This window comes from Anguilla anguilla, chromosome 19 (genome assembly GCF_013347855.1).
Source record: "Anguilla anguilla isolate fAngAng1 chromosome 19, fAngAng1.pri, whole genome shotgun sequence".
NCBI classification, from domain to species: Eukaryota; Metazoa; Chordata; class Actinopteri; order Anguilliformes; family Anguillidae; genus Anguilla; species Anguilla anguilla.
The window spans coordinates 9,367,648-9,376,191 of NC_049219.1; the positions used below are offsets into that span (position 1 = coordinate 9,367,648).

An 8,544-nucleotide genomic window follows, 5' to 3' on the forward strand; every position below is an offset into this window, starting at 1 on the left:
GTGGCGGCAGCGGCGGAGAGGTAAGTTGGGGGGGAGGGGTAGAAGGGGGGCGCTGGCCCCCCGGAGGAGTGGAGGAGGAACGGTGGGGGTATTAGAGCAGGGGAGAAGAGAGAGGGGGAAATCTTACATTTCTGGTCTTTGCTGGCCGGCCCCCCCTCCCTATATAGAAATAATATAACTGTTTGGGCCTGTGGGCCAGTTCAAAATGTAAGATGCCCCCTCTCTCTTCCCCCCTGCTCCAACACCCCCACCGTTCCTCCTCCACTCCGCCGGGGGGCCAGCGCCCCCCTTCTACCCCTCCCACCAACTTACCTCTCCGCCGCCGCACCCTCTCGGACACCGTCTGGATCTGCTCACGCATCAGGACCTGTGGATGAGAAACAGGGATTAGACAAAGGCACATTGCAGGAGTGGGGCTTGAACCCACAATTTCAGAATTTCTGAGACGGCACACTTACCCGCTGAGCCATTCCAGCACCCAAGCTACCCACCTCTTATTCTGCATTATAAAGCGTACAGTGTGAAACATCCAAGACAAACATAAAGGGGACCCGGGAATCGAACCGGGAACCTTGGCATTGAAAGACAACGACGATACCGTTGTGCCACCTACATCGTCGTAGACACACGGCTGCTTCAGAGGGTAGAAGAAGATGAGATCACAGACACCCAAGACACACCTGAATGAGATGCAGGAAACGAACACAGAACACAGAAACGCTTTCAGGTGCGCATGATGGTGATTAGACATTTTTTGGGGCGGGCGCGGTCTGGAGCCTATCCAAGCATGCAGTGAGTGAGATGCAGGATTGTACTCTCAACAGGTCTCCAATCCATTGCAAGGCAGGCCCACACACCACTTAAGTTTCACTTAACCACCGTGCCGTCCCAAACATGTTTATTTCAAAGTGACACACAACAATATAAAATGCATACAAATAGTCATTAGGCACTGGGTGAGATAGGAGTGGACCAAAGTTGAGCCTAAAATTGGGCGCAGCATTAAAATTGGTGTATTAATCCAGTAATGTTTTCTCAGATTCATACCTTTCCACAATTAAGATAATTAAAAAGCTGTTTACATAAGAACTTCCCTAGTTTGAGTATTGCCTTAATCTGGTTCAACTCTGATTTTAGTGTGCATGTATATCCGAGATCTGCGTTTTTCTGCGCTTAAATGGTGATTAATGGCAAGTGAGCGGATGAGAGGCTGCTCTGTTGCGAGTGCGCTTTTTTTCCACAAGAGGGAGCCAAATCTATTGACTTGTACCCTGCAATAATTCAGCCAGTGCATTTTTGCATGAGCTCTTCCTAGTCGTTTAATACAGATGCTCCGACTTAAATTTACATTTTCCCCATAGGGATTTAATTTTTTGCCGAAAATAAGGTGTGTGGTTAACGTAAGTCTAGGAGAGGTCCATGTTTTGTTCTACAAGATAAATTACAACCATTATTATCACCACCGTGGATTTCTAAGCTGTTACGTGCTTTTAATAAGTAAGTTGCTATATTGAAACGAATTACTATTTAATTAATTAAATTAATACACACAAACGTTCTTCACAATTATTTGTTGTCATGAAAAATGGACCACTTATATTGCTTTATTTTTCTATAAATTTATAAAATAAAATTAAACGAAATTTTACAAAAAGATCCATACGTTTAACTATGAGGTAAACATTTTGCGGAATGCGCAATGTAGCTCCAGTGCATAAAATGGACAGAGAACCTAAGAAATGACCATTATCCCCTTTATTCAATTGATTACGTTTTGACCAACCGAGACGCATTATTTGTATTTTTGAAAGCACTTATGGGATTTGTAGTCAGTAAGTAGTTGTGATCACTAAATCGGATCTGACGTTGGACTTCGAAAGGCCATGTGCTGCACAACAACAGTGCTCGACCGAAAGGTAAATACATGTTTTGTTGCAAACCAAAGTTAACTGTGTAATGGTTGCCAGCTAACTTGAACTTTACTTGGAAATACACTTCTCTTTGATGTCCGATGTTGTCCTTACATTGCATCAATAAATGAGTAAGCTAGCGAGCTGTGTAGATAACATTAACTAGATAGCCAACCAGCTACTTAACGTAAGCGAACTAGTTTTGTTGTAAGCAGCCATGCCACTCCACTCCTGTTAATGTGGCTAATGTTTTATGCTTCTGGTCACGTCGTGAAGTATGCAAGTCTTTTGAGAGAGTTTTTTGTTTAAATCATTCTCGTTATATGCCACTGTCAGTTTAGCTAACTAAACATGATGGCAGGCATGTTTGCTTTCTCTGGCTGTCCCTCTAATTTATATAAATTGGATAGCAGGCATGTTTACAGTGATGCACTTCAGTTAGCAGCAATAGCTAGCTGGTTTCCTTGGCTGAATTGATTGGTCTGATATTTTTGTGACTACAGCTTACAGTTAATGTACGGATTTGGCTAAATGTTGCATCTGTCGTGTCAGGCATTGTTCCATCATTATGTTCCAGACTTTCCAGATTTCATACCGTCTTATTATTACTGTGGTCAAATATAAGTACTGTACGTATAGTGTATGTTGTACGTACAGTAGTGGTCACAACTGACAGCCCTGTTTCGTGCCTGGATGTAGATTGAATGGATGTGAAATTGTGCCATTTGTAGATATAGAGACTTGTGGATTGTTACATGAAATATTTATATATTTTATGAACTTGGTCTGATTGTGAGTATATATTGTTGTTGTTTTCATTCAATGTCCAGGCCACATACTGCTGCAGAAAGGGTACTGTTTTGTTTGATGAATATGGTTGCACACACACACACACACACACACACACAGAGTCTCTCCTCTCTCTTTCACACACACACACACACAGAAGACTCTTCTCACTCTCCCTCTCAAACACGCACACTCAGACACACACGCACACACACATACACGCAGAAGACTCTCCTCTGCCACATACACACACACACAGACACATGTGCATTGCACACGCACAAACACAGACACACAGTCTCTCCTCTCTCTCACACGCACACGAACCACACAGACACACAGTCTCTTCTCTCTCTCCCACACGCACACACACATATATATGCAAACACACACACAATCTCTCCTGTCTTTCTTTTTCTCTCTCTCTCACAAACACACAGTCTCTCTTTCTCTCATACACACACACACACACACACGCCGTCTCTCCTCTCTCTCTGTCTCTCACGCACACACACACACACACACAGTCTCTCCTGTCTCTCTCACACACATGCACACAGACACATATATATGCCCACACACACACACACATATACAGTCTCTCTCTCTTTCTCTCATACACACAGTCTCACCTCTCTCTCACACACAATCTCTCCTCTCTCTCTCTCTCTCTCTCTCTCTCTCTCTCTCTCTCACACACACGCACACACACAAGGAAAGAACATGTCCATGCATTACCATAATATGTAGATTGTTTACATATCTTTGATTATGAATTCGTTGTATTGCACTTCCCATTTCTCCAGGTTAGCGAATCAATAGGTGTCACCGTAATCTTAATTTGATATTGTATTTGTATTATTTATTTATTTATTATGCATGCTTAAACTGAGCCCAACTTTGTTTGCAGGAAGCTGTAGTTTACGGGGGTGTGCATCAGTGGAATTGGTGCAGGGAGCTACAGGTGAAGGGTTTGCTTCCCTCTGCTGGACAAGAAATGACATTACAGCAGAGCAAGTCGGGCTTAAAAAGTTCTGCACTCCTTCGTTATGATCAAAAATATTTTTTGTATGAAGATTTTTAATGCTGCGCACAATTCAAAATAATAAATATCTACTGAAATTAAAACTGTTCTTATTGTGTATTTTTTATTGAGCAATGACAGCACATCTTTCAAAGATTAATGAAACTGCAGAACATACACTGAGTTATCTTTCATTAAATTTACATTACATTATAGATTCTTAGCAGACGCTCTTATCCAGAGCGACTTACAACAAGTGCATTACAAAACTCAGAGACAAGCGCTTTACAACATTCCTGCAAGAGAGCTACAATAGGTATAACTTTGCAAAAAGTGTGAATTGTACCCCCTTTTTTTTTTTTTTTTTTTTTTAAATATATATAAATTCCCACCCCCCACCCACCTAGTTGTAGATGAACCTAGTTACATGAAAATAACATGACGCGTGGTTACTCAGTTGAGGTTTAATGGATGTTAGAGGGTAGTGGGGGGTGATGAGGTGAGATGTAGCTTGAAGAGGTGAGTCTTCAGTCTACGTTTGAAGACGGCCAGGGTCTCTGCTGTTCTGACTTGCACAGGAAGGTCATTCCACCACCGTGGGGCTAGAACAAAAATAATGTGCATTTACAAGCCCTGTCCCCAGCACACATCCACAGCACTTCATGAAAGCAGAGGAGATCAGTGTTCTCAGAAATGTAGTACCGGCTAGCTTAACCATCTCATTTTTAATCACGGTGAAGGAAAACATTCAAAGGCATCATTTAAAACCAACCAATTACCCGCAGGCACACCTTTACCCCAGTAATTAGATCATCTGATTGGATGGGACTTCAAATCACTTGTTCAATACACAAATAACAACAGCACAAGCATTCCTTACATATAACAAAAGCTTCACAAAGTAGCTTACATACGATAAGCTGTGGGTTTATATTTCGCCACAGTCTCTTCTTCGTGTTTTAGGGACATAATTCTACGTGTTTTACATTTTAAAACACTTTAAAAGAAAGCAAACACATATTAGAGTTTTTAATGAAAGTGTTTGTGTTAAAGCTATACGCATGATGACTTCTCTTGTCTGGCCTTGCCTGTCTGCTCAAGAGGGAGAGCACCTGCTCTGGATCTGTGACTCAAGGCTGACCTCTTCCTGTTTATGTCTGTATAAACCTTGATGAGCTCTGTGGTGCAGGGAACAGGACCTCACTCCACAAAGCAGAAGGATGTAAGTTCAATTTCCCTCCCTCTCCTTTCCCCCCACCCCCTGAACCCTGCCCCCTCCTCCCACAGAGACTCCAAAACCATATCAAAGATAATTGTGTCGTGAAAATTGTCGTCTTTGGATGCGGAGTTATTCGGTTAATTCAGAGCTCTTCCCAATTTTTGTCCCTCTGGGCTCATCTTCTTCTATCCAAAAAATCACCGCCGAACTCGTTAATCCCACCGTGGCTTAATGGTAGTGTCTCCGCCTCTGGCTACAGAGGTACAGAGTTCGAGCCCAGCTCTCTCCTTTTGACTCTCTTCATCTATAAATCTCATCCGATTGACAATGTCTCTGTAGAGCACTGGAAACTACCGACTGAGAACCCAGACATGATGGTGGTGTAGTGGCATTGACATGGGGTTTGAATGCTGAGGTTGAGGGTTCAAGCCCCGATTCCTCCTCTTCCCTTTTCCATTTCTGAGGAGTCAGCTTCTTGATTTCACTGCAAGAAAGACAAGCAAACACGTCGAAGTTGCGGTGGCAGAGAGGAATGGTCCTTGTTTCACAGCGCCAAGGTCTGGGGTTCAATCCCCCCTCTCTCCTTTCAGTTTGTGCAGCTTTTGTCCATTGTTCTGTTTAAATGCGCAAAAAAATGAAAGACAAATGCGAAGGAGTATGTGGCGTAGGGGGCTGAACCGATCCTCAGGAGGTAGAGGTTGATGGTTCGATTCCCCGAGACCGCACCTGAGCAACGTCGGTGGTCCCCAAGGGCGGGGGAGGTGTGTGTGTGGTGTGAGTGGAGGGGTAGGCAATCTGGCCCCCCGAAAATTCCGAGAATGCAACATGGGGGTTATAATATTTTTTTGCAAATTTCAAAATTTTCTGAAGGTAAAAAAAAAAAAAAATTTGACTGGGCCCCACTCTCCATTAGTGCATTACTACTGACAGTCCCCCATACTACTACGCAATCAAATGAACTCATTTGATTGCAGAAAGGTAGCAGTATGTAAGACTGGCAGTAGTAATACACTAATATATGCCAAATGTGGTGCACAGAAACAAAAACAAACAAAACCAAACTCATGCTTACACAGTGCCTCCATTTGGGGACTTCCTGCTTCTGCAGACAAGCTGGAGAGAAAAAAGGGGGGGGGAATGTTTAAAATAAAATATAATCAAAATATGTTACATATGAACATACATTATGTAAATGAAAACAGAGGCATTAACAATCTTTGTTAAAAGATGGTTGGAAAGACTGCATTGGTGGAATTAGTTCAGGGTGCTACAGGTGAATGATTTTCTGGACAAAAAATGGAATTACAGCAGAGCAAGTAATAGAACCCCACCATAACATGAAAGTCGATTTTTTAAAGGCTGACAAATACATGCAGATTTTTTCTGTTACCCACAATTTTCCCTGGGGGGTGAATTTAAGTTCTACTGACTATGACTGAACACAACATAAAACAGACACTCTTGCTCAGTGTCAGTATCTGTTCTGATAAAGAACACGAGCAGATCATTTCACACAGAAATGTCTATGGCTTCCAGGACTCTATTAAGCAGCTCTCCCCAAATGTTTCTCCCCAACTGCCTTCCTGAGAAAAGCTCACATTTCACGCTACATTCTAATTGTCCAAATGGCCACCTGTAGAAGCCCCCACCACCACCAAGAGACCCCCCCCCCCCCCCTTCTAATGGGACAGGGGAGCTGCATGGCCCCCCTCCTCTCCCCAGGCACAGGAGAGCTAGCAGAACTGGTGACAGTGAATCCGGGACTGTGTACAAACCACAACACCCTTACGACTGTATCTATTGTACACGTTCCCCCGCACGGATATAAGATGGTGGCCCACAGGCACATTGGCAGTAGAATGGATCATAGTGAAGAGCTCAGTGACTTTTAACATGGCACTGTCATGCCACCTTTCCTTACAAGTCAGTTTGTCAAATTTATGCCCTGCTAGAGCTGCCCTGCTGAACTATAAGTGCTGTTATTGTTGAAGTGGAAATAGAAGCAACAACAGCTCAGCCTTGAAACAGGTAGGCCACCGAGGACAGATATTTACACGCTACGTGAGCTGTTGAGTGTGTGTGGGTGTTTGTTTGTGTGTGTGTGTCTGTGTGTGAGTGTGTGAGAGACAGGACAGACTGTGTGTGTGTATGTGGGTGTATGACAGAGAGACAGTGTGTGTATGTCCATGTACGTGTGCGTGAGAGAGAAAGAAGAAACTGTGTGTGAGAAAGGAATAAAGAGAGAGGAGAGACTGTGCATGTATGTGTCTGTGTGTGTGCTGGTGCATATATATTTGTGTGTGTGTGTGTGCATATATGTGTGTGTGCGTATGTGAAAGAGAGAGAGAGAAAAGATTGTGTGTCTGTGTGTGTGTATATATAAATGTGTGTGTGTGTCTGAGTGTGTGTGTGTGTGAGAGAGAAAGACAGAGTCAGAGTAAATAAATATTATTTTAACAATCCACACGTCTCTATATCTACAAACGGCATAATTCACATCCATTCAATCTACATCCAGGCACAAAACAGGGTTGTCCATTGTCACCACTATTACTTAAGCTAGCAGTAGAACCACAAGCCTGCAAAATCAGAATATTAGATTCCACCACCAGTTTACAAATCAGCAATCAAGAATACAAACTATCCATGTATACAGATGACATAATATTGTATAAATCCAAGGAATCACAAAAAAATATAACAACTGCTAGGGGTATCAGCCTAACGGGGATAATGCAACAGACAGGCCTAATAGCAAAATGGCAACTCTAATCATGCCTCCGTCTTTCTGCTGCCGCGGAATATACACGGCATTGACAGAAAGCACAAAAGCAAGTGAGCTCTCTGCAGCGCTGCTCAGAGGACGCGACCCCGGACCCTGCCGAGTATTGTGATGTCACAATAGACTCAATTAGTTTTTGGATCGATACACATGTGCCAAGCAACAGAGTTGAACACAGCCCGACCAAAAGCCTTCAATAGAAACGTGAAAGATAAACTCAGTGCGCGTTCAACTGCTTTCAAACCAGCCGACGGCTCCTTGTACAAAAAACCTGATCTTGAGAAAAGTATCAGGGTTACCAAGCAACAGTACTAACAGAAACTAGAATGCCAGTTAAGTGCACAGGACCCTAGGCGACCGTGGAAAGGCTTAGGAGCTGTTACCAGTTACCTCTTATGAAACAGCCGTTCTGTTCTCCCCACCGACATTTACCACTCCAGAGCGCGCTCACGTGCGCGCTCAGGATTGTGAACGACTCCAGCCATCCAGCCTCTGAGCTGTTTGCCCCCTTGCGGACAGGGAAACGATACCAGTCTATTAAAGGAGTAACATGGTGGTTGAATGTGACGCCAGTTGTCTTTAGGCAAAAACAAAACAAATCTGCATTATTTTTATTTATTTATTATTCAGTAATTTAAATGTATTTTAAAACAATGTATTTTTCTAAGCCTAAATTCCCCACTAAAAAAGTTGATCCGAACTGTCTGGGCGTGGTAATGAGAACTGTCAGTTAGCTATGATTGACAGACCGTGCCCCGTTACCATAGCTGCCTCCATGATAAGCGATGATACATGATATTCCTATTTTTCCACAATACAA

General features: G+C 43.1%; 3 long non-coding RNA genes across 3 annotated transcripts in view; 2 read left to right on the forward strand and 1 right to left on the reverse strand.

Moving 5' to 3' along the window:
- The first annotated feature begins 1,891 nt into the window (after positions 1–1,891).
- LOC118219320 overlaps positions 1,892–8,544 on the forward strand; it is a 14,900-nt gene continuing 8,247 nt past the window's right edge. The window contains exon 1 of the long non-coding RNA XR_004763681.1: positions 1,892–1,916. This is a non-coding gene — a long non-coding RNA (uncharacterized LOC118219320). The remainder of the gene's footprint in view (positions 1,917–8,544) is intronic.
- Positions 1,923–3,690, forward strand: LOC118219363. Its single transcript, XR_004763749.1, has 2 exons — positions 1,923–2,041; positions 3,610–3,690. It is a non-coding gene; the product is annotated as an uncharacterized LOC118219363 (long non-coding RNA).
- Positions 4,430–8,251, reverse strand: LOC118219328. Its single transcript, XR_004763699.1, has 3 exons — positions 8,115–8,251; positions 6,015–6,055; positions 4,430–5,426 (listed from the first exon to the last, which is right to left on the reverse strand). It is a non-coding gene; the product is annotated as an uncharacterized LOC118219328 (long non-coding RNA).